This window comes from Hesperophylax consimilis, chromosome 18 (assembly GCF_061612785.1).
Source record: "Hesperophylax consimilis isolate HC1 chromosome 18, BYU_Hcon_1.0, whole genome shotgun sequence".
Classification (NCBI taxonomy): domain Eukaryota; kingdom Metazoa; phylum Arthropoda; class Insecta; order Trichoptera; family Limnephilidae; genus Hesperophylax; species Hesperophylax consimilis.
In genome coordinates this window covers 25,962,998-25,990,194 of record NC_142853.1, presented here as the reverse complement: position 1 = coordinate 25,990,194, position 27,197 = coordinate 25,962,998, and the positions used below count along the sequence as shown (strand labels likewise).

General features: G+C 32.9%; 1 protein-coding gene across 10 annotated transcripts in view; it reads right to left on the bottom strand.

The window, feature by feature from the left end:
- LOC149415566 (apoptosis-stimulating of p53 protein 2-like) overlaps window positions 1–27,197 on the bottom strand; it is a 693,728-nt gene that overhangs the window by 193,759 nt on the left and 472,772 nt on the right. Inside the window, exon 1 of one of the 10 annotated variants that reach the window (XM_089642761.1) lies at window positions 23,867–24,121. The exons of 7 other annotated variants lie outside the window; for them this stretch is intronic. The gene's annotated coding sequence lies outside the window, so the exon portion shown is untranslated. Of the gene's footprint in view, window positions 1–23,866; window positions 24,122–27,197 lie in introns of those variants that run through there. 2 more of the 10 variants (XM_089642754.1, XM_089642760.1) reach the window with 2 other exon arrangements.

The following is a 27,197-nucleotide window of genomic DNA, read 5'->3' as shown; positions in this document are numbered from 1 at the left end:
TTAAATTGATTGAGCTTGGAATTTCCTGGCACACCACAGGTTAGTTTTTTTTCAGATACTAAAGTTGAATTGTTTGTATAGATAAAATAATATTCTTTTATGGAAAAATAAACCACGGAATTTCGTAAAAAGTAATTTATTTTTTAAACTTTTACCATCATGGATGTAGAATCACCTCCCAAAGTTTATGCACTTTACCCCGGACGGCTTGTATAACAAATTTAACAACTACTGCTTTATTTAAATATTTCGTGAAAAATTAGGACATGACAGAAAAATTGGAGTTTTGGAAGTTTCAAATTGTGTTATAAAATTCTTCCTCTATGAAACTAAAACAATTTTAATTGTCAAACTATTTTGAAAGTCTTTTACAAGCGTAGTCATGGTCCTCAGAGAAATATTTAATCTGAAAATGTAATACTTCAAAACTGTTACCAAAGAATGCTGACATTTTCTGAATATGCTTCTCTCCTTATGTTTTTTGAGCTGACCGTAAGATTTCTTTACATGAAATTTTAATCTCCTGTCATAAAAATACCCATCAATAAAATTTAGTTTACGAATTCTATGCAATAATAAAAGCAAGTATCAAGCATAATATGAACAGTATAATTCATATATCTTTGTGAGCGATTAGGTGGATAGTTTATTTTGTTATTTTAAAAAGGTTAACATCAATCATTGGAAACAAGTATTGGAAGGAGCGTGTTTTGGTGAGATAAAAATATCATTTTCTTCCCTGAAAACACATCCCCAATATTCTCGAAACCTTCACGGGACAAAATATGAAATTAAACGAAAAGTCGGGGGTGGAGAATAAATCTATTTACATACAGAGTAAGGTGTTTCGGCGATGTTCTTGCTAAGGTTTCCAAGGTTTTTACAACGAAATTGCGTGTTATTGCTATGTTCTTGTTTCCAATTTTTTAATGGGGTTTTTTTTAAAAGAAATCAGTAATCTACAATAAAATTTTACTACTATCAATAATAAATATTGATTGAAAATTTTTCTCAGATATGTATTACCGTTCAGTATTTATTAATCGCATCTGCTGACAGCGGAACCGTGTGATTTCGTGTTTGTCGTCATGAAAAATATGTTTCTTTTTTTTTCGAAGGCCTAATATTTTTGTACTCTTCAAGTATTCATGCAATTTAAAAAAAATCTGAATATTATATCTTGGAACCCTAGAGGCAAGGAATAAATTACTGTTTTTCTAAAGACGGAAGAAAGGAACCACTAGCGTGTAAAACCAAAAACAAGCGGCATTTAATGTACCAAACCGAAATTTATGAAAATGATTCCTCTAAACTCCATTTCTTGAAACGGCCGAAAAAAAAAACAAAAAGGGTAAGAGAAAAAAGTGCCTGTTATTTTATGATATACGAAGAAGGATAAATTGTCTCTGAACCCCGAAATCGCAGTTTAAATCCAAATGCAACATGGGTGACTACAAATATTTTGTTTGACTACACAGAGAAAAATGAATACATTTTTTATAAAGATACTGTTAAATTGTGACTACATGTTTATTTTCCGATAAAATATTAGTTATTCAGAATATTTATAAACAAGTGTTCAGACAGGTGACCTACGAAATATAATGAACGAGATACGAAAGTATTATAATTACAAAATTAAAAAGTTTTTTGTTTTAAACCACTTTATTTTATTATATACGTCGACCGGTTTCGGTTGTTCCCAACTTTCTTCAGGACAACAAATATACAAACTATTATTTATTGTCCTGAAGAAGGTTGGGAACAACTGAAACCGGTCAACGTATATAATAAAATAAAGTGGTTTAAAACAAAAAAAAAAAAAAATTTTGTATAATGTCAAGCGACAAAGTGTTTGCTTTCTTCGATAGGTATTATAATTTTTGAGAACACGTGTTCCGACTTCCTCATAACATATTTGTGCTTTACTGACCGTTAAGAAATTGGTCAATTCATTCGTTATAGGTCTCCAGTCCCATTTTTAATATGAAAAAATGATGTATTATATTTAGATGAGACATGAAGGGAAATAATAGGTTCCGCTTTTTGTCCTCCAATCGGCCTCCAACTTTCCCATTGCTCCAAATAAAACTACCGATTTTGGTCTACGCGCGCCGCTTATTGCGTTTTAATAGTGGAACAAGTTTCGACGAGATATTAGTGCGCAGTAGCACCTCTAATTATAACCCTATGCAGGAAAACGAATAAATTGACCAGATTTTTAATAAATCAACAATATTTAACATTAGTAAGTTTTCGTCGTGTAGATCTTAATAGTCAAGTATTTCTCAATGTTTCTCTTCTTATTCCACTCCACCACTTTCTACAACTCAACATCAAACTCCAGAATGGGTACGCCACAGTTCCAATGGCTCCAGGCAGTTTGAAAACTCTCAATAAAATTCACATAGCTTAAGTAATATTCAATGAGGCACTAAATAAATATAATTTACTAACAGTCAACAATATTCCTGTATTAAACTACGGACTTATTGAATATCCCTCAGGACATTTCCTTGAACCGACGACGCGTCATTATTTACTGGGAACATAAAATTGAATTTGGAGCAGGAAAGTAATATCCCCCAATATCGGTATTATTGTCTATTTGCCTGTGTTCTGGGCCTATATAGCTATATCGAGATATCGGGCGGGAGCTATGTATGGTACCTATCCATTTATTGGACCCTTCTCCGAAATTCAGCATTCGGTGGTTTGGCGGCTTCGTTGGGTGCAATACGTTATATTCAACGATCAACGAAATTGAAAATACTACCAACAAGCAAATACTTTTACATGAGATTACATTTTTATTTGGTAAGAATTGTGTTATAAAAGTATAATTACGTATCAAAATCTCAGAGTTACGTTTAATATTATATTTGGGGCTTAGTGCTAGAAGTGACCATGTCAAATTCGTGAATCGCTCAGAAGACAGTTTTTCAATTTCTTCGTGTAAAAAACAATGAAATAGTATGTTAACATCTCCGACAGATAGGCCACAATTTCATTACTCTAGAGTAAGGGTTCCCAACCCAGTGTTCGCGGGCACCATGGCGCCCGCGGAACGATTTTTGTGTGCCCGCCACTATTCAAAAGTGAAATAATTTTTTCACAAACATTAATTAAAGATGTGAATTATTTTTATTTATTTGTTAGAGTTTTAATTTTTTTTTCAGTGCCTAGGTTTATTAAATACGTTCGCATGTTTGCGATATTGTATGTATGAGTGGTTCCTTTGCTGACAGTACTTGTCGCAACCTTTCTAGCGGTGAGCCAGACTGCACTCTTCACGCTAGCCTGGAACGGGTAGTGCTATTTGCACATCACTCCTTGTACACGCAGAAAACCCGAAGTGAAGAAACGCCACAAACTGAGCCGATGAACGCCGAAGGTGCCAAAACACATGGCACATGACTCTGCCAGCTCTGTCTGTCAGTGAAAGCAATAAGCATGGCCCCGAAAGCCAAACTTACAGTAGTGCTCGTACCATTCCGATCGGTTCGGCGATCATCGGCTCACTTCGGCTTTTCGGCGTGTACAAGGAGTGATGTACAAATAGCATTACCCGCCTGGAACCGCGTTGTTGTCATTTTGATTGCGATTACTGCTCCGAGTTTTTCGATTAAAAATAGGTGGTGCCCGCCACCCTACCGATATTTTAGAATGTGCTCTAGAGTACAAAAAGGTTGGGAACCCCTGCGCTAAAGCATCTGAAAAGATATTCGTAGCATTCAAATAAAGGACTTTTTAGCCACTCTGAGCGATGGGTATAATATAATGTTCAAAACATTAATATGGAAACATATGAACTGCTTACTGTGGTTTTAAGCTAATCAATCCATCTAGACTCCACCATTTTGCCCATAGTAATAAATATAAATAATATATAATTAAATATAAATTTGGTAGATTATGGAAAGCGATCGCTCAAGACGTTTTGCAAATTTGCAAAAAATCGTTCGATACTTTCTGGTACCTAAATCAAATAACCAAAAACTTGTACTTTCTGCACTACCCCAAAGATTGATAATTGCAAATTAAAATAACTTTAGATAAATTCCACGAACTTTGAAAATGTATTTCTTTCACAACAAAGTTAAATGGGCTACACCATATTAGGAATTAGGCATTACTTTAAAGGGTTGCCTTTAAGTGGTACGAGCATATTGAGTGGATATTTCATTTCCGGCTCCGAGGCCAGATGACCATTTAAATTTTACATTCCCGAACAAAACAGTCGCGTGGGAGGTAACAGAATGCATACATTTGTTTCCCAGCCAAATTGTATTTGCGACAAGACTCTAGAGAAAACAACTAATAGTGAACGTGACAAAAAATGGAGCATAAATAACACAGTCTCTTGGTGCGAAAAAATACCCCACCAACAAAAATAAACCATTGCAAATTACACAACTCCCACCCACCCTCTCCCTCAATACAGACGCTACAGGGGGAGCTTTTAAAGCAGGAGTTCATTTTGTTTGTAACGGAAATAGGAAACGGTTTTCAAGTGAAATGTGAAATGTAATATGCTTTCAATTATTTTGTGAATATTTGAAATGTGTGTAATAACGTAATGAAGCAGGAGAACGTGATACTTTCTTTCAATTACGGTGGGCTTTGTGAACAGTGAATACAGAACACTCCTGTCACGGGTGGAGTTCCCGGGAAGAAATGAGATGTTTCGCGCGTGAAATTAAATTATGCCTAAGTTATTTTCACTTTCAAGCGGGAGTTTGAAATTTGTTAATCTGCATCACAAACAAATTCTGAACATCACAGATAGACTGCATAATTTTATCACAGGTGAGCATTTTTATTTTTTGCAACACATTGCGAAGTTAGGGGGTGAAATGATGATGTATATAACGTTGACATAAATCTAAGATTTTTTTTAGTGAAAATCTTTTATCTTTTCAGAATTTTAAAACGAAGCAGGATTAGATATTTTCATTCGAAACTTTTCAAATCTTTCCCCTGCGAATTCTTAAAACATCATGAAAGGTGTCATTTTAAAACGTACTTTTCATTACCAGCGAATTCACGCAGGCGGGCGGAATCTGATAATTTAGGCTAATTGTGATTAAGTTTCCAGCGGAGGAAAAACTGTGAATAATAATGTAATGACCTCCAGGAAAAATTTAGAAACTCACGGAAAAAGCCTTTTTTAACGTCCTGAAATGAGGCTTTCGAGGAAGAACAAACAAGCAATTTTAATGAATAATGCCCGATGGACCCACCCGCAAAGAGAATATTATAATTCCTGCTTTCGCGGGGAATGCAAGTCGGGGAGTAAATGAGCGCGGGGGTAAGGGAAATAATGGGTGGGACGCCCACTTCTTTGGGAAAATAAGTGGAGGGAAAAAAAGGTATTTTTATTTATTATTTCCAGGCTTTAAGGGTCGCTCTCAAAATGTGAAACATTAGGATCATAACAACATTCATCAAAAACAATAATTTATTTGTTTAAAAGGGCCGAAAGGAAAACTTGGAATGATTAAGGAAGAAAAATACAAATTATTTAGACTTACATGAAGTCGGAACAGAAAAACAGGTTCATATAACTGTGGGAAGATAAGGTTTATAATTAGCTGGGAGACTGGTGCCTCCCGGAGCTAAACGCTTTAATCCTGTTTTGTTTTTAGAAGCAGTGTTAAGTTTCTCGAATAATATATTAAGAGAAACACATTGGTTCTGCTGGTTGGCTCAGAAAACTTTTCTTTCGACAGAAGTTTATGTACATTATGTTGTTTTAAATTGGTAGGCACCCACCGATAAGGACACTTGGTTAAGCGCCATAATATAATTTATTTTTGTTTCCGTTTGTTTATAATTTCCTAATATTTAAATAAGTACCTCAAAGATTGTGTTCGTGCCTTTATGTATGTAAAATGTGCACTGATCTGGTATGTACTTATCCGAATGCATTACAAATGGTTTTAGTCCATGCTTCAAAAACAGAACTACTTTTCATTGTGCTCTTCGATGTCTATTGTGAACTATTGTTGTTTGAAATTTGGAATCTGCAAGTTTGAATAATTTTTTTCTCCTCACAAATTGATTAACGTGTCGCCTGAAGAGACAAAAATCTGCTGCACATATTGCATGGGCCAGACGAAACCTCACAATTGCAGGAAGGGATGTACATTGTACAGTATTGTACAGTAGGTTAGTGCAAGTTTTAATTATACGCATAGGCAATTCTTGATCATAATATTTGAGGTTAGAATAATTTGTCAGTCATACTTTCTTGGGTATAAAGCCCGTTTTTCGTTGGGGCTATTTACACGCTCCAACAACACACTTTCCGAAAAATCTTCCCTTTACATTTCTACAAATAATTGTTGTAAAATGTTATTATTATTATTATTTATACGAGCCAAAACAACATTTTGAATGAAATAAGTGTGATGATAAACATATATGAGAAAAAACATGTTTTTACATTAACTCCAAACAAGACCGCACCCGTGTTCAAATTTTTTGTTTTTGTGTCCAAAAGTATGTTTTTGCACCTGTGTTCTAAAATTAATTATTAAACACCATTATATTGTTGAACTTCCTTCTTCTTCTGGCGCTAGTAAAATTAGAAAGAGTATTTATTGATTAAATGTAAGTGTGAGTATGTTAGTTGTAAGTCTCCACATATGTAAAGATATATTTTACTAAGACAGTAGTTATAGACTTTAGTTGTAAGTCGCTAGATATAAGACTTAGATGTAAGTCACTAGTTATTATGAATCGTAATTGTAAGCCAGCTGTATTTATTATTCAATACATATATTTGTACAGCGCCCTTCAGATGATTTGGAAACGGCGCTACATTAATTAGTCAATTATTATTATTATTACTAAGACGCAGGAAGTATATAATCTTTCGGGATCTTGTGCGAAGGGTTTTATTTTAGGCGATGCCATACGTAGTAATGCAAAATCATGTGTTTTTGGTTTGAAAATTTGGTCGCCTAGAAATCTTTCAGATGCTTTAATTAAATACTGCGAGTAGAATACATCTTGGCCTTTGAAATAATCGAGTATTTTTTAGATAAGTCTTTTTATAAGCCCAGAAAAAAATAATGTAACGGCCTATGAAAACTGCTTTAAAATTCAAAATCTCCTACTTACGAACCCATTTTCGGTTATGATTTTATTTTATAATGTGGCAAATTAAGTTATTTATAAAATCATCGAAAAAAATTAAATATTTATGCCTGAACATACACAAAATAAAATAAAAGGCACTTTTTGAGCATGTTATTTCTTGCATAAATTAAAACAGGCGGATGGTGTTAAGCGGGAATTTAAACCTTATCGCCATCTACGTAAGGGTTTTTATTGATAGCTGCTCAATTTAAAATATTATTCGACGTAGTGCATCGCCTTAAGTAAGTTTATTTGCACAAACCACCGGGCAACCTTGCTGAGTCACCAAACGTAGCGAACCACTTGGGGTGACCCATCGCAGAGGCTTTGGTTGTCCAATGCAAAGTTCCTGGTTCGGCGGTACACATAGCCGCCTCCCAAATTGGCCTTTGCTAATATCCAGAATTAATTATTTAACATGAGCTATTTTATGCATCAAAGAACTTCACAAAAGATAAGCAAGTGAATGTTTTATGAGGACAAAAAAGCAGGAAAGCTGGTAAAACTGAAAAATGGAAAAAAAAGTTGCATGAAAATTTTATGCAGTTTATTTTCTGTGCCATTCCATCACGAAGCAGAGCCGTAAATAGGTCGACTATTTAGGAACCGTGACGACCATACAGTAGACAGGCAGTAGGCAGTAGGCTAAACGCATATGAAAACATTACACTCTTCAGCGGAAAACACTTTAGTGAGATGACCGGGGTTAAAAAGCTTCCAACGAACTTATGTTTCTGTACAGGATGTCCGGGGGTAAAGTGCACTAACATCGGGGGGTGATTCTACATGATTTTAGAAGTAGAAAAGAAAAATTTTTTTTTTTAGAAATTCCGACTTTTTAAAATAGTTTTTAGGTAAATAAGTTGAATTGTTTGTGTATAAACACACTTTTAATTTATTTATTACCTTTTTTACTTTTACAAACAAATCACAAACATTTAAAAAAATCTGAAATTAAATATTAAAAATTATTTCGTTTATGTGAGCATTGCACAATTTTTTTAAATTAAATATTTGCACCGCGTTCCAGAGTGGAAAATACTCACGGTATTTCCGTGTTCGGAGGCCACCATTCACTAGTTATAAATGTTAGTTGCAAGTCACTAGTAATAAATCTAAGCCGTGAGTTATTAGTTATAAGTCTAAGTAATAAGGTATAGGTTAAAAAAAATAATTTGAAATTCTCTCTTGAGGCGATTTTCCCATGAAAATGCTGTATAAAGAAACCAATAATTTTTATGTATGCAAATGTTGTTTGAATGTAAGTCACAAGAGATATTTCGATTGTCCTGTTTCTTAACCTTCCTCTACCCCTACTCCTTTCCCTCTTTTTCTTCCATAATGAACCTCACAATATTCCTCAAATAGGAATGAAATACGTACTTACATAAATTTTTTTAAACCATTTATTATATCATCTGCCGAGATAAAATAAATGTTGCCGACGGAAATTGAACCCGCAACCTTCTGATTGCCAGTCGGCTGCTCTAATATGGTTTGAGGTTAATAATTATTGTTTATAACAATTTGTTATCCTTTGCCTTATAAACATTAGCTTGTAATTTAAAAATATATATTTTTATTTATACTTTGATTTTATTTATGCTTCGTATACAATCATGCAAAACAAATTCCTATACAATAATATTATTAATAATGATTTATTATCTTTGCAAACGATCCGTTGTAGTATATAATTTTGAGGAAAAGCGCTGTAATTATCTCACAGCGGAATAATAATGTATTGATTTTACGCAAGCCAAATATTTCACTCTTATCTTTCTTAGAAAGTTAAAGCTAGGTACCTTTTAGGTATTGAGAATTATTTTCCACGATAAAATAACTACTGTATCGGCATTTCAGAATCGATAAGTCATTAATACTTCAGTATTATTCAAGAAATATGAAACAAATAATTTATTCACAAACAAACTACGTTCAAGAATACAATAATTGCTATTCGATACGAGATAAAAATATCATTTTAATACATACGTAATGACTAATAAGGAGACTCTGCTCTGCAGTACAAACAGGAAGTCTGAAGCATAATAATGTGTGATACAATTATGTTGTTATGATCGTATTATGAATGTATACCCAGAATAATATTATAGTATTATATATGAAGAAAACTTACTGATAAAAATATTGCTAATTTATTAAGTTTCTCTTCTAATTATCCGTTTAAAAAGGGGATTGCAGGCACTTAATGAATAAATTGATATGTTTCCTGATAAAATTTTAATATTATAATAATGAATTGTCATGATATCGGAACACGTGTTCATAAAAATTCTTACATTTTCGCATTTCGTCATTATATATTATTAATATAAAACCCAGGTTTATGAACACGTTGCGCCTGTATCAGGAAATGGCCTGTAGTCCCGTTTTTAATCGGATTACCAATAACTTTTTTAATAAATCAGCAACACTCACTTTTCTCCGTATACAAAGCATAACAGGAGCATAGAGCTATACAATTAGAGGCGCTATTACGTACTAAATCTCATCGAAATGCGTTCCACTATATTAGAATGTGATAAGCGGTGCGCGTATACCGAATTCGGTAGTTTTAATTAAAGTGTTTGGATAGTTGGAGGTCACTTGGTGGTAAAATGCGGAACTTGTTTTTTGCTTCATGTCTCATCTAAATATAATACATCAATGAAAAGGAGACGGTGCAACAAAATAATAAATTTTCCATTATGTTAAGTTCATTCTATTTTCGAATGACCTAAAAATGTTCAAGATGGTGCACTTGTTTAAATGGTGCACTTATCCTTCAGCAAAATACAGGGTGTCCGGGGGCAAAGTGCACTAACTTCGGGAGGTGATTCTACATGATGGTAGAAATGAAAAAGTTCGATAACTTTTTTCGAAATTCCAACTTTTTTTTCTACACTAAAATATTTTTCTATTTACAAGGAATTCTATTTTTTATGTAAAAACTACCTTAGAAATTGGAATTTCGAAAAAAGTTATCTATCCTTTCTACTTCTAAAATTATGTAAAATCACCCCTCAGAAGTTATTGCAATTTACCCCCGGACATCGTGTGTAGATAACTAGTTTGAAACAATAAATTATTCCTGAACGTGAAAAAATGTTTCCACATGGATTTGAAACGTTAACGGAATCCAATATCTTTTCACTGTATTCAATTAATAATAAATACTTTACTGCTGCCTTGTGAGATGGCGGCTAGAATATGCACATCCTGTATGGTATCCTATTTATAGTAACTTACACCACTTGGAGAAAGTACAGAGGAAGTTTCTTAGATATGTTCAATACACTTTTAAAAAACCTGTAATTGATATCTGATACAAAACATTAATATCTAATCATTTCTAGAAATTCAAAATTTATTGCAAAATTCAATTATATCCGAAAATTTATAAATTACAAAAAAAATACTTATTTTGGTTTTCCGTGCGTCCGGTATAAATTAGGTTCAACGAACTCGAATTTGCCATTGAATTTAAGTGACATTTTGAAAACTGATGAAGTAACTATATATAAAAGAAAATTTTATGTTTGTTAAAAAATATAATTCTAAAATGTGTACATAATTCCAAAATTTTAAAAAATTGTGAATATTATATTTTCAGTAGGTACATAAATAATGTTTTAATATTGTTACTGTTATGAAAAAATCCAAACATTGCACACTGTCAAAAAAATATTTTAAAGGCAAAATTATCAAAAAAACTCGTTCCTGTTTTTTTGTTATTTTGTTACTATTTTTTACTTTCTCAATGCAATGTACTTACTCTACGTAATACCTATGATATTATTAATTACTTATAAATTACTAAAATAATTTACTGTGCACTCCTCTTCCAAATGCAAGCTAACGCAGAAGCGTTGAATTTGATACTACTATTACATAGAAATGTAATAATAGTATCAAATGTCTCAACATGTAAAAATCCAATGTAAATACGATTTTGCACATAATTACATTATTTCTTTAATAAAAAAATATGTATATACATTTTTAGAATTTTTTTCGCCGTTCTTACAATAGTAAGTGGTGAAATTTTCAGCAGTTGTGGCATTTAAAAAAATTAAGATGTTTTATATTTCAATTAAATTTTTTCAATATTTATATTCCGTGATATTCCCGGATCGTCACTAGTATATTATAAAAATGTAATCTTATGTGTCTTGAAAAAATAAACCCAAAACAACTTAATTTTGAACAAAAAGATTTTTGATCGATCGTTAGAGGGATAGTTTTAGCGCTATTGTTGTAAATTGTTGATTTTATACGGGAACAATGGCCACTGTCTTTCTTCCGACTTAAGTATTGTCTCTCCACAAATAAGACGAAACTTTGAAACTTTAAAATAATTCGTCGAGTATCTTTTGTTCAGTTGACGGAAAGAGCAATCAATCATTCCATCAAGTACTCCCAAAGTACTCCACTCGCCGATAAGCACAGGAAATTCTATCAAATAGAAACAGCCAGCTAAAATACGGGAAGTCTTTAAGATCGGGAGAAATACATTAATACGCTGTTATTTTATTAATAGCAAAAGTTAATACAAGAATGTCGGCTCTTGACTCATTCATTTCTCCAACATAAATTGAGGAGCGTTTTCGTCTAAACAAATTTCTACCCATAGCGAGTGTTTTTGTTGTTTAATTATTACTCTCTTTAATCATAAACGCGGTGTAAATATTGCGCGGGGCGCAAGATCTAAAATGTATTACCGCGATGTTTGTGTGGTTAAAACGGCTTTAAACCATGCGTAAGGCCGCATTTAAAACACCAACGTTGAGTGGGTGAGTAAGAATATAATTAGTAAAACCGTTATTATTTTTATATACAGGTGTCTGTATATAAAAAAAACTTGCCTAGGTATTACATTTGTATTTTTTGTAACTAAGTATCAAAGAAAACCTTATTTTAAGTTTTTTTTTAAATTTAGTATTTTTATAAATAATTTTTTAGAACTAGCTAGATAAGATATACTTTTAAAAATAAATCAAACCATTTATTTTTATTTTTACTAATATTAAAAAAAATGATTCTTGAATAATGGTTGAACAAAAACGCAAGATATTTCGCTTTATGGAAACTTTTTATATCTTTTGTCAAGATTCACAATTTTCGATTATTTTTTTAAATAAATACAGATTTTCACAATTATAGTGAGTTTTTTTTATTATTTTTCATGTCTAACAGGTTATTGAATGTGCATTCAAAGATTATTACAAAAGATTGACTCCGAGTTACAATTATTCAGTTAAAACAACTGACCCACTAAAAAGAGTTTTTGTTGATATTTATTTTTGTGAAAATGCTCCCTTATTATGAAACTCGACACTAATACTACAAAGTAATGTAATTTGACTTAGTGTTAACAACCATAAATTCTATTGATTGTTCAACAAATGTTAACAATTTAATAATTTTACATCGCCTACTAATTACGATAATTACAACATTTATCATAATGTTTCAAACAAAACAATATTAATTATTAACATGATAATTCTAATTATTATTAAAATGCTTACAATGAAGCCATTTCACTGTCCGATGTTTCTGGGTGTGACGGAATTGTGCAATAATTATCACAATTAATCAACTGGAATAACACGTAGCAGGTAATGAAAATAAAATGTGATTATGCAATTGATTGAAAATTTTGCGTTGATAATGTTTTGATAAACATTTAAAAATGTCAAGCTACCGTGGATTAATTTTGTATGACGGAAAGAAAAAAATGTATATGTACGGTGGTAAAGAGCGCTAACTTTACCCTGTTTATATAAATTCGTTGGAGATTAATAAATTTATTTTTGTTACGTGAATATGCCATACATATTAAGTACTAGACAAGAGTTTTACTGCTGTAACGATATTGGTCCCTGGCTATTCGATTCAAATTACTGGCAATAAACAATTTATAGAAGTGTTTCGATTTAATGATATTATAAAAATTGTTTCCACTCTGAATCAAATGATTTTTTCAATGAGTATCGATGACTATCGAATATCGATGCACATAAACTATTACTGATTTATGATATGTTGATTGATAAAATTCAATGGGTGACGACAGGCAGCTGTCTATCACCAGGATGTAGGAATCGATCGAGTTCAACAGAAGGCGATGGAGTTTTGTATAAATTCTTCATAAAGTTCATAAAAGCATCGAACATCTAAGAAGCAAGTAAATCTGGTATTATTTGTATTATATGTTTCTACATAGTGAATAATCAATAATACATTATTTTGGCATGCAATACAAAACACAACAATGGTATATGGTTGTTCGTGCCCCGCTGGCAGAACACAGCAGCCTGTGAAGTAATGCCTCTAACTCGAAAATATTTTCATCGTGGTACACAATTCCATTGAATATCAGCTGAACCGTGAAATTAATTACTATCCAATTGAATCAGAGCACAGCTGGTCAGGCAAAGCGTACTTTGTGACATTACATATCCTAAATTCTTGCGGATTTTACTAGCGCAAATGACACAAATAAAGTTCACAGTGTTCACACTAGAAAAACACAATAATATTATTAAAATAATTATTATTATTCACATAAGGAGGTATTAGTGGCGGTAAATAATATTTATATGAAACCTTGCAAAGTGGGTCTTTATGAAGTACTTCATGCAGTTTATGTTTATACTCACACGTGTGCACGTGGAAATTGAAATAAATGTTGGTAACATATACATAAAAATTATTTCTATTAAATTTTCAACGAATTTCATTGCAGTTTCAAAGGTTTATGCTCCACTTTGATAAATTTAACGTTCACTCGCAATAAATAAGTCTTTGGTAGTTAAATTTAGGTTCACCACAGCAGCCTTTTTAGTGCTTGGTGGAGCTTTGCATCAGCTGCAACCAATACATGCTTAATGTGCAGTGTGCACTGGCACTGCAAACAGCTGATCGCAAATTAAACCTTTGGTTATTTAGCATTCAATTAAACCCAGTGGAAACAGGATGGCACCGTCAGAATAAGATAATTTATATTATAAATGTTCTTTAAATGGAACTTGCAAATAAACAAAATTTGTAAAAGGCTGAGGGCGATAGTGGGTAAACTGTACAAATTGAAATGTTTCGTTCCTGTGAATATTTTTAAAATAATTTACTTATCACTTGCAGAATCTACATTACTATATGGAATAACCACATGGGGACACTCTTGCAAAACTAATTTAAATTATCTACAATTAGTACAAAATTATATGATTAAATTACTAGTTCCAAAACAGATATTTTCACAGAGGCGAAACATATCATTATTGTATCGGAACTTGACTGTCTTACCGGTACAGGCCTTATTATGGCACAAAATATTAATTCAGCATATCTGACTCAGAATATAAAAGGAAACTGGAACATTAACATAATACTAGGTTCACAAAAAATGAAGGAATGCCTGTACCAAAACATAACAATAAATACGGACAGCGAACCCTGGAATACAACGTGCCCAAAATATTTAACATGTGACCAAGCAATATAAAAAAATTTGCTAATTACCTCAGAGATTCAGATGTATGCTGAAAACATGGCTACTAAGCAGAGATACTCTGTATTAGTAATACTATTGATTATGACAGTGGTTAGTGATAAATATTATTTATAAGTTGAATTGTAATAAGTAAATGTTATGTAAATATGTTATATTGTAATTGAACATGAAAATCCTGTTGACAAACTGCTTAATTGCGGTTTAATGGGATTGTACTTTGAAGAACAATAAAAAAATAAAATAATTGTACTATCCTTTATTACTCGTACTGTACGAGTCATACATATACTTAAATACTTGAAAAAACTCTCGACTCTGCAGAAACGGTTGGTCTTTTTCATAGATTACCTTATACTAAACAGATTGAAATCTTTAGAGCTCAGGTATCGGATGTCCTTGTTCTACTGGTCATTGATCCTTTCGGCATAGGTGCATAATCGGAAACACGCCAAACGTGCACCCCACTTTTGTAAACGGCTGACATTTGTCAAATGTTTATTTCTACGACTCTTTCTTGAGTTTAACAGCTCGTCTGTTGAACGATTTTCCGGCCTCTTTCCAAAACCCATGTTCTGCGGCGTCTGTGTTTCCTCTCTCCAACAACACTGGTATCTCCAAGACCCAGGTTCATTTCTCCCTCTCACCAAAAGACTTCCGTACAGCTTCCTCAAAGATGACATATGCCCCGAGGGAAATTTTTGTCCCCCAGGGTCTCTCGTGCGGAGTTAATATAAACAAAACAAACCAAAACAAGCATTTAATTACTGTACAAAAAACTTTAACTTTTTATTTCCAAAAGTCGTATTTCAGATAATTATTAATTAGCGATTCAAACTTTGTTAGATAGTCATACTTGTTCAGCTTTGTATCAAATTAATTAATATTTCTTGTGTTACAAGGGTACTTATTAATTAATCATTGTAATAGTTTTGCTTTAAAGCCTTCGTGAACGTAATAACATAACATAATATTTACAAGAATAACAAACTTCTACAGCAGAAAACAGTATTTTTCACTATCATCCAGGTGCTAATTACGATTAATGATTTTTTAAGAGATTCACAGCATATCACAGAAATAATATTGTGAACTGAAAATAGTTATATAGGTAAAGTTATTATTAATGAAAAGCGACTTTCAATATGGGTAACTTCCACCCGGGAGCTATTTATTGGATAACCAACACCTCTGGCATAGGTCACTCTGAGTAGTAGCTACGTTTGGTGAATTAGCACGGCTGCCCGGGTTCACGAGGTGACGTTTATCTACGTCTACTGCGTGGCGGGCCAGTTCGAGAGATACCGATCGAGGGAGGCCGTTTGACCTCTCCAGCCAGACTCTCTCTGCGCATCTCCTTGCACTGTAGTTGGAGATATGGATTTATACGTCCGTCACTCCTGGAAACGCTGATCCCCAGATTCCAGTCCACCCCTAACATATTCTTCGCAGAACTTCCTCTTCTTTCTTTCTTTGAAATGCGCATTTACACAACATCCTCTAAGATGAAGTCGGCCCTGAGAGAAATTATTTGCCTCAGGGTCTCCTGGGTGGAGCTAATGTTAAAAAAAATTAATGATATTAAAGCTCACTGTTAGGGAGTTTTTGCTGCCTCAGCACACGTATTTTCCACCCTGTAGTTACGGGGTATGTATTTAAATGATAATAAAAAAAATGAAACGTGGTTTTAGCAATTGTGAATCTGGCCATGAATGTGTTAGCAGCTTGTGCAGTAAACGTAAGCAATTATCCACCGGTATATAAAACTCGCACTGAAATACTGAAGCGACTTGGTTAACACTGAAAAAATACAGTTTGGCCATTAGCAGCGGTGAATTGAATTGGAATTCGTGCTTCGTCAGGAGAAGTGTAATTAATTGTTGTTCCGAGTTAATCCACATCGCTTTTTGGAGAGATCGATTGTTGGGAGAATTTATGGAATAATACTAAGCTAGAATTTTCGCGGATAGTTAATAATTGTTATGATTTCTAATTTGATGGTTAGATGAGCTCCGCAAGTCACCTTCAATTCAATAGGGATTATTCTTCTTGGAATGGATGAATAGTGGATGGTGTGGCTGTAACTATAAAATAAATACAAAATTTTATTTTTCTAAACGATGAATTAGTAACTTCCCGAGGGATCCCTCAAGAAACATTTGAGATTTTAGTAATACGTTCATCAGAAATAATTCAAATAAACCCCACGGGAAGATCGATTTTCTATGCCTGCTAGGGCAAAGTCGACCGTAAGTCCACCCATTATAATAAGAATATTGTTTTTGCACGAGTTCATAACTTATGTCGTTAAGATTCTCACTTTATTTTAGAGATTTGATGGGGCAAATTCAACCGCAGGTCTGTCCAATACACAGGGCCTTGCATCGCATTTTTTTGTGCACGGTTCCTTCACTTACGTCGTTCAGATTCTGGGTTCATTTTAGGGTATTGTCTCGTCTTATTCAAAATATTGCTACTTTTATGAGAGCAATTCGGGAGTTGGTCGCTTTATGTCTCATTGTAGCTTAAACCATAATTGACTTCACCTGATGTAAGCATTTGGCTGACGCTGCAAGACCTCGGTAACCGAAACAATTGTCTAAAAGCATTGCTGTATTGAATTCTCATAGCATTCCACTGTGCTTGAGCATATTAAATGCACCGTGGTTTAAACCAGTCCTCATTCACATAATGCGGAGTCTTTTAGTCCCCATTTTATGCATTACGTACTCACATGTATCTTTTCAAAAGAAAGAGAAAAGTCAGAAATTTTTGGCATTGTTTTTCACTTATTTTATGAATCAACTAGCTGACATGTACCCGGCTTTGGTGAGGGTTATTCTTAGGAGATAGAAACATATTATTTTCGAAATTTTTCTGTAGGCTATTTTAAGATATATAATTCCGTAGTACATTAATATGATGTATCTCATAAGGTTTAGCCAGCATTAACAATCTAAGCGCCCTAAAATATTCTATTTACGACTTGATTACAAAACATCGACTTTTCTGTACTTTTATAATTATAATGTGCATGTATGATATACATAAACTTTCCGGAAGAAATTTTCTAAATGATGGTGAAGACCCTATCAAAATTCGTTGCATAATTTAGAAGGAATAGGCGCACAAACAGACAAACGCGGATAGGGACATTATTTTAGTCTATTATATATATATATTTTTTACTTATTTTTTTTTATTTTTATTTTTTTTATTCCAGTTCTCGGGGAGGGTGGTGCAATCCCACGAGCTCCATATTGTGCATAGAATATATATAAAATTAATATAAAAAATATTGTAAGATAATACATACAAAATAAACGAAAACAAAAGATAATAATTATAATAATACTAATACAAAAAACATAATGAGATTAATGTTTTTTAAAAGGAAAAAAAAATATATATATATATATACCTATATTTTTTTTATTTTTTTTTATCTATGACATCAGGATTTGGCTCCATCGCTTGGGAATAGGTCCCTGCCAGAAGTGCAGTGCTGCCATCACAAGACCGTTTTCGCTCGTGGCTAGTCGTGTTCGAAAGCTGGTGATCCGTTTTTTCATTAGTGCTCGGAATCCGGGAGCACGCCCTTCTACAAACATCTCAGTGGCACTGCAGTACCAGAACAGCCCAAAAAGTATAAAAAGTATCTTATAACTATACAGGGTGTCCGGAAACTCATAGTACAAGCGGGAAACTGGTAAATCTACATCAAATTTGGGGTCGATTTTGTAGTATATTTCTTTTTGATTTGAGCTTTCGTTATCGAGTAAATCGAGTTAGAAGTTGATTTTTTTTAATCAAATTCTTATAAATTATTACTGAAGATCAAAGTACCCAACTAATTAAAACTATTTGAAAGTAAAACAAATGAAGAAACTCGGATTTGAAGCATTATTTTGAAATCACCCTTCATTTAATCCGGTGTATTCATAAAATATTTCTGCTCCGCAGGGTTAAAACATCTGTTGTTCAACCCTAAACACCAGAAAAAACTTTAACCCTAAAATAGCCGAAAAACATTTTTTTTTTTTTTTTTTTGTGAAAATGCTCAAATCAAAAAACTTTATGTTTATTTGGGTTCCCCATGTGGTGTAGATTCTCCAGTTTCCCGCTTGTACTACGAGTTTCCGGACACCGTGTATAAGAGTTACCATGTACTTGCTGTACCAGTATTACGTCAACACATATATAACACAGCTGTATTATATTAATTTAATGTAAAAGCCCATTAAGCCGTGAATAAATAATTCATCATTTTTACAAGCACTATCGATTTTGAAAGTAAGGTTAGTACAAGGCAAAGAAGCACACAAACATAGAGAGCTTTTAAAATTAGTTTGGTGGATCTGTTTCAAAATAAATTAACGTGAATTATAAACTTTAGATCAGTTGTGTCAGTATTACGGAATCGACTTGTAAATTTAAACAGTAATTAGCTTTCAAAATTCTAAAGTTTGTTTGAAAACTTCGCCGAATATGACATCTAATGGCCGCCCTGTTTAGTCTCTAAAGCGTCCACACGGGGAAAAATGAGTGTTTCTAATTATATCGAACCCCCTACAAGTTATCGGTAATCCGGTTAAAACTGGATTGCAGTCTCAATGAATGAATTAACAGGTTTGCTGGTAAACTTTTAGTAAATGACGAATATATTATCACGATGCCAGAACACGTGTTCATGAAAATCTGAATATTTTAGAATATTTTCATGATATATTAAAAAGGCGAATGCACGTATTCCGTTATCATGAATACGTTTTCCAAAATCGAGATAAAATTTTCGTTATTTACTAAAAGTTTATCAGGAAACCTGTTAATTCATTCGTGCTTGTTATTCATTTTTTAACCGGATTTACAATTATTTGAAGAGATTCTTAATTAATTAGCTATAACCATTTTTCTCTGTGCATCAAGGCATAAAATTAATTTTACATAACACATTACTATGATTAAATGCTGGTAAAATATGTCCAGTTGTGATGAGTAGAATTAACCACACATAGAGATCATCCTTTCATGTTTCCATCGCGAAATTCGATTCCAAGTAATTCATTTTTAAAAGCCAAAATTTCCATCTGACTCTGTAGTTTCCAAAATAGACTATTTCTTAAAATATTGTGTTAACATAAAGCTGGAGGAATAACTATCGAAAAAGGATTATCTGAGATGTCAACCCCTAATCATTTGGACGGTTTCCGTAGGGAATCAAAAGGTAGCGCGTTCAATTTCGGCAGAGACAAAAATATTATGCGTTGTTTATTATTAAGTTCGGTGATGAACCTTGCAAGAATGGCTTCACAATCGTCACAGCGAACAATAGTTAAATAATGTTATTAAATAACCAACTTAACAATAAGTTGATAAATGCTGAGCAATGTTTTCCAAGAATCATTCGGACTCGTGCGTAGTATTTATAATATCGCTGTGGGAATTGATTCTTCACTTATTTTGTCGCCAGATAGAGATACCTAGTGGATATATCCTACGAAGAAAGTGACAAGGATGAATGCAGAGTTATAAATGTCTGCTTGTTTTGAACTATTGTTGATTTATTAAAGCGGCGACGAGTTGTACCTATTCAATAATTTAACCTCTGTTGTGTAAGCCGAATTAAAATTTAGTAAATAGCGACCTCTGACGGGAGGACAGAAGGCGAAGGGAACGCCGGGAGCGTCGGTAATGAGTTCACACTGTGGCGTTAAAAATTCAGCAGGCTTAGCTTCACAGTAGAAGAGAATAGCGGAATAGCAGTAGCCGGGCCGGCGATAAGGCTTTCACCCTCACGCGTGGAGCTTTGTGCGCCGCAGCCTTTTGTTCCGCTTCCTGTTCCACATCTACATCTGAATCGGTTAATGCCGTGACTTCATACACGAGCTTTTCAATTCAAGGTGGAAAGTACACGATTTATTAAAAACGCCCGCAAAAAACGGCTTTGTTTCGAGAGAATTATAAAGGTCGGCGGACTTTGGCCGCGAATCTCGGATTAACTACACTGTTAATCTGGTGGAAAAGGGATAAAGCCCGATTCCATACTAGCTTTTTGTATCGGCTTGTATATATCCACCTTTGCTTTGTCCGGAAAAAAACGAAATTTATTAAATGACATCGTAAATCTAACGTATTTTTGTTTTTAAAAACTAATTATTTAATTAAACACTCCCACTAGGTGGTACTGATGCTCGTAACAATTTTGTTTAACTAATATTAAATTACCATAATAAAATAAAATGTTATTAAAAGTTCACTTTACGAACAGGGGGGTTTACCTGAGAAGTGAGCAGATAGAAAGACCGTCGCAGGTTTATTTAAATTTCCGCTTTGAGGAAACCGATAGAGACGTGATTATTCGGTAGAAAATATGCGAAGGTCCTTTTAATCCTTTTATCTTGTTTGTGGATTCAGGACTAATTTTATAAGGGGTTTGCGTGAAATATGTTAATCCTTCCAGTCAGAATACAGGTTACACAAGTGGCGGACAGACTTTAAACATTGTTTCTGGGTGAACTGGCCGATATTATTAATTCTATATAAAAATATGCAATTACGTAAATTGCTACATTTTAAAATAAATGTGAATAAATAAGCACAGGAATTCATAAGTTCAACTTCTTCAAAATAACATTTTTATGTTCACATCGGAAACCTTGAAATCATAAATAGAATTAAAAGTGTTGTAAAAATACATAATTATATTCGTTTTATGTATGTATTTATTATAAGATACGAGATAATGTAAGTAATAGATCCTTAAAAAGTAAATAACCCACCTAAGAATCATAAATCAGAGGCAATGCGATATTAGGATATAACATCACCAAATTATTAAATGCACCATTAAAAGTGATTGTTGTTCACTTATTTTTTTTTTCTATCAATTATAATACACCTTGTTAAAATAACGTTTTTTTAATTAATAAAAGTTTTTACGATTGATTTACTTAAATTAGACTTGGATAAACATGGTCCTTCTTGGGATCCTTGTGAATTACATAATTACGATTTAGTTTACAAATGTAACAATGTTTTTTAAATTTTAACACATTTGTTTAACCCCTCCGACTTTTCGCGAACTTGAAGCTAAGATGTCTTTACCGAAATGTCAATTTCACGAAAACGTTGTGTTATTACCGCCTCACAATCAAAGCTCTATAAATGAAACATTACTGAACGGAGCCGAATAGTAAAAACTGTTTTAGAAAGGTTACAAAATAGGCTTTCAAATTGTTGTATCATAAATAAATATTAACATTTGTAAATATTTAAATTTAGAATGGAAACATGAAAAAATTGTAAAAATGACTCACCTGTAATGTTTTATGTAAAAACGATACTAAAATCACGGATAATGTAAAAAAAAACACTTATTTCATCGTACAAATGTACAATAAACAATTCTGTCACTTCACTTTTTGACCATTTCATACAAAATATATTTTTAAAAACATAATTAAACTTGCGAGGCGGGTCGGCACGTCAAACGGCTTTCTTGGCGTCGTTTTACGATTTGGCGGGTAAAATTTGCTTCCACTGAGTAGGTCTTTTTACGGGTTTCTATGGATAACTTTGAATAGAAATGTGAAGCTTCATTCAATACGAATATTCTACTTTTTGTTTTAGGGATGTCACTAGAAGAATAACGGAGTTATGACGATTTTTGTGGAAACACACGCGTTGACGTGTAAACACGCTTATTGTACTTGACTGCTATCGTTATTTTATCGTGTATATCTGCTTACGTTGCTGACCGGTTAATTCAAAAACATGGAAATATACTGTTGTTATCATACCTTAAAATCTTCAAACCTAATAGATCATCGTACATGAATAAGAAATTCTAGAAAAAGTGCCATAATATTCTGTCAAAATATTAACGTTTGAATAGTCGCGTACAGAATATAAAGAATTGTGATGTGTGAACAGTAACAAACTTGTATTAATCCAATGTGCATAGGTGTCTACATGAAATGTGGAACGTAAAACTAGCAGTTAACAGGTAAACCACACTTCACACAAACCATTTGTTAGCCAATAAGAATGTCTAGACTCGGCATTGTAATCTCGCGACGGTAGAGTGCGTTAGATATACAGATACCTGTATATTATTATAGTGGGGCCCTTTCACCGCAAAGACGTAAAGGTATGGAAGTATTATATAGAGGAGCAGAGGCGTGGACCACCGTGGATCAACTTTCCCTTCTGATCTTCCCACTAAACTTACTAGTGTTCTGCATTCTCTATAACTTTCTAAGAGAGTTGCGGCGGTCTATGTGATTAAGAGGCCCTTTGGATGTATGGGTAATATGACATGTAAATATTTTTGTAATAAATTTCATCCAATGAAAAGAAAGTATTTGAAAAATAGTTCCACAATTTGCTAAAATCAATGACAAAACTAGCGACCAAGAAATATCAATTGATGGTATTCCACAAAGAATTGTACTTGGACCAATGTTATTCATTTTGTATGTAAATGACACATTTTTCAACCATAATATGGAAAAATTATCTCTTATACCGATGGTACAGTCCTAAAAGTTATTATTTAAAAGCCAGAAATGACATTGATAATCTAAAATATATAATTATGTCATCTTGCAAACAATTTCAGACCAATTAAACAACTTTGTTAACTACTGATGAGTTACAATTTGAAAGTCAATCATATTCACTAGGCATACGCAAAGATAACAATAAATGTATAATTCCCATTTTTTTATTATTTTACATACGTGAGATGTAGATTCACTGCGTAAGAGTAGAACTTGTTATTCTTATGCAGGTATAATTGTTCCCTTATTCGCGTTTGCGTTAAAAAGCGACTTAATTTAGAGACATGTTAAATATTAAAGGAATTTTGCCTATGGTTTTAGGAATGTTAAAAGGTTTATTGATTGAAAAGTCCCCGAAGCGTTATTTAATTCGTGAACAAACAGATTAAATTTCATGGAAAGGAATTCTATACTACCTACTTAAGATAATTTTAAAAATTCCATGCCTTAAATGACCTTACCAAGGAAAATTCAAATAACAAGTTTTAGAAAATTTACGTAATTTCTACGCTTTATAAAAATTATTGTAATTCCTGTGCAAACAATATTGCTATGTTACAATTAAGTTTTGAGTTTTAGACACCATTTCCAAAGTGTGATAAATATTTTATTTCAAAGTTCAAAATAATTCAATACTTACGTTTCTGCCTCACATAATATTACTTACTTAAAAACTTTAATAAATTGATGTTTTTCGTAAATAATACAGGATTTAAACAAAAATATAAACATAATATCCCAGAAGATGGTGAAATCCGATTAGTGTAAGCACAATTTTAAATGTTTTTACAAAGCAACAGTAAACTAGTTGCGATATGAAATGAAAAGCGCCGGAAAACTTTATTTATTTCGTCCTGAAAAGATCGACGATATGCAACTCGCGACGGGGAGATGAGAAGCGCGCACGTGCTTTCTCCACGGCGTCAGTGACGCTACTGAACGCGGGGTTTAACGGAGTCCGCCATAAAGCCTAGCACCCTAGCATAAGTACAGAGCGCCTAGCGCCCATGTAGCCCACTATGGTATATCTGTCAAGGGTAGGTACGGCTGAATATACCGCATCTGTCGCCAGTGTGATGGCACTGATTCTGATAGTGAGCGGCTGCTACTAGTGATGTTGTGAATAGCGATGTATGATGTCGATTAGTGGTGGTCACACGCACTGTTGCATCCCCTGAGGAAATAAATAATAAGTACCTGTTTATGCTTTTTAGTCTTTGTGTTGAATGAATATGGTAAGGATTCAAATAGGTTAAAAGGAACAAAATATTAAAATTATAGGGCTTAGCTAATTTTGAAATGCCTGTTTTTTCTTAAAAAAACTTTAAAATAAAACTGGTACCTAAAAAAAATATTAACAGATGCCGCGGGCAGTGAAATTTTTCAGGTATACATTATAAAACTGTCAACATAATGTTTAAAAAATATATATTTAAATAATACATGTTTTGATTTGAGATTTTCACCGCCAAAAGTATTAAAATAATTTATTTTAGGGGTATTATGGCTTGTTGCGCTTTCTCTTTATTTAGCCAACGTTTTGGACAGCATCACAATGTTCATCGTCACATTTGCCCTGATGAGAGACACTTTAATGCTGTCCGAAAGAAGGAGGAAGAGCTAACTAAATAACTAACTAACCATCACGCCGTTTCTCTCCAGGGGTAGGCAGAGAGGACGGACCGCCAAAACTCGGTCAAGGCACACACTCCTTGCCTTATTCACATTCATACACAATCTTCTAGTTTTATGATTCTTGACATGTCCCGACTCGAGTATCTGATTCACTTGATCGTGCCATGTCTTCCTCGGGCGTCCTCGACTTCTGCTACCATCAGCCTAGCACTCTTTGCGGATCTCCACATTTCTCACACAATAGTAGATGGTTTTACCACACATAAGCCTCAGGGATCTCATTTTTACAGCATTCATACTACTTTCATTCTTTCTCTGCCAGTTCTTTAGGAGGAGGCGCAACACGGCATAATACCACAAAAAATAATTCACTATAAATATACGTTTTATTAAATCATTTTTAAAAATGATACTTAATAGTTAATTTAGTTTAATATTTAATTAAGTTAATTTTATTTGTTATTTTATTTTTATAAACCTCAACAGCCAAGTGGACTTTCAAAAGCAATTAAAATATGAAGAGAACAATAAAATTAAAAATTAATAAAGATATCGAAAATTAAGCAATGGTGCTTTTGGAAGCAAGTCACTTAAAAAAATATCTTTATTTATTAACGCATAATTAGCATTTTAAATCATAACGATTATAAATTCAATTGAATATAATACTACAACATAAATAAAAAGATTCAAAATTTTTTTTTCCTACTATTATATTGATTTTAAATTTAATTAAAAAAAACATAAAATGCAATGTACTAGTTAAGAATAACAAGCTCACTTTAAAAAAAACCTTAAAATTTACATACAAGTAATAAATAATACAAATTTTTTAAAAATATTGTGAATAATTAAGCCCCCGCATTCCCAATTTCTACGGATTTATAAAGTTTCTCTTTAACTCTTTAAGTTTTTAAAATCCAAAAAAATATTACATTTGAAGATAATATCTATACATTTGTTATACCGACGTGTTAATTATATGAAGTTCTCTCGATGGAAAAAAATCGCAAAGTAAGCTCCGAAAATTATCAAAAACACGTTTTGTTCTGTTATCTAATATGTTATTTTCATGAAAAAATTCAGTATATGTTTAGATGCAACTATAGTCGATCGACTTTTGCTCGCTCTAATATTAGCCCGCCCACTCTGACATTCATATTTACATGTCTCCCTTTCATACCATCTTTGAAAGCTTACTACGGGGCCTTAAGCATATGCATAAGTTATGATTACTCATTACTTTGTCTTTGTGAGGATGTTGTGTCGGCGCTCTTTATTGGCAGCAGACACATGTCAGCGCTATATTGGCGGCAGACACATGCCTGAACGGATGACGAACCTCGTGCTGGCACAGTTGGTCTAAATAACAAATGTAGATCCTAGGAAATAAACTGTACAGCGCCCTTGAGGTGATTTTTCACAAAAACGGCGCTCTACAAATTATCCAATTATTATTATTATTATTATTATTATTACTTATATTTGGCTTTAAATGTGTCAAGATTTAAATCGAAAATATCAGCGAAATATATTAGTTCAAGTAATAATACTAAATAATAGTACTTGGATGATTTGCATAGCGCCGTTTTTGTGCTACATCACCTCAAGGGCGCTGTACAAATATATAATACATATCTACAATGATCTATGTTATTACTAAATATATATATATATTACTTGTATTCTCTCCATAACAGAATTGAACACGAAGTTATTGTTGTGAAATAATATATTCCATCTGTTGCTTCATGGTACATGTAAGTACAAGAAATTTAGAGGGTCAGGGCAGTCAAATCTTGAATTAACAATTTTATTCAATGCAAGGAGATCACGCCTTTCAGATAATTTCTTTTGATTTACATAATTGATTTCATTTATAGGAATATGTTGGTGGATACCTATGAGTGGTGGATACCGATGATAATTAATACGGTGACCGGATAAATTATCCAAATGATAATTCATCACATTTTTAAAAAGTCATATAAAGTCATGGAAAGTGATGAAACTAAAACTTTATTAAATGGGTTAAGTAGATTAGGTTAGGTTAGATTTAAATTTTTTGTTTCATTGTTTCTAATAATTTTATATCATTTTTTAATAGGTGTGTTGAATTTTCACTGTGTTGAGTTATCATGGAACCTATTAATACACCTATATCTAGTGATTCAAATGAGCTCCGTATTAGAATGTGTGTTTTAAGAAGCGACTTCATTAGAGTTGATTTATATACCGATTTTAAATGTTTATAATTATTACACAATTGAAATTAGAATACAAGTAATATGAACTGAACAAGGGATGAACGGGGTTAGTTTAATCAAATCAAACAA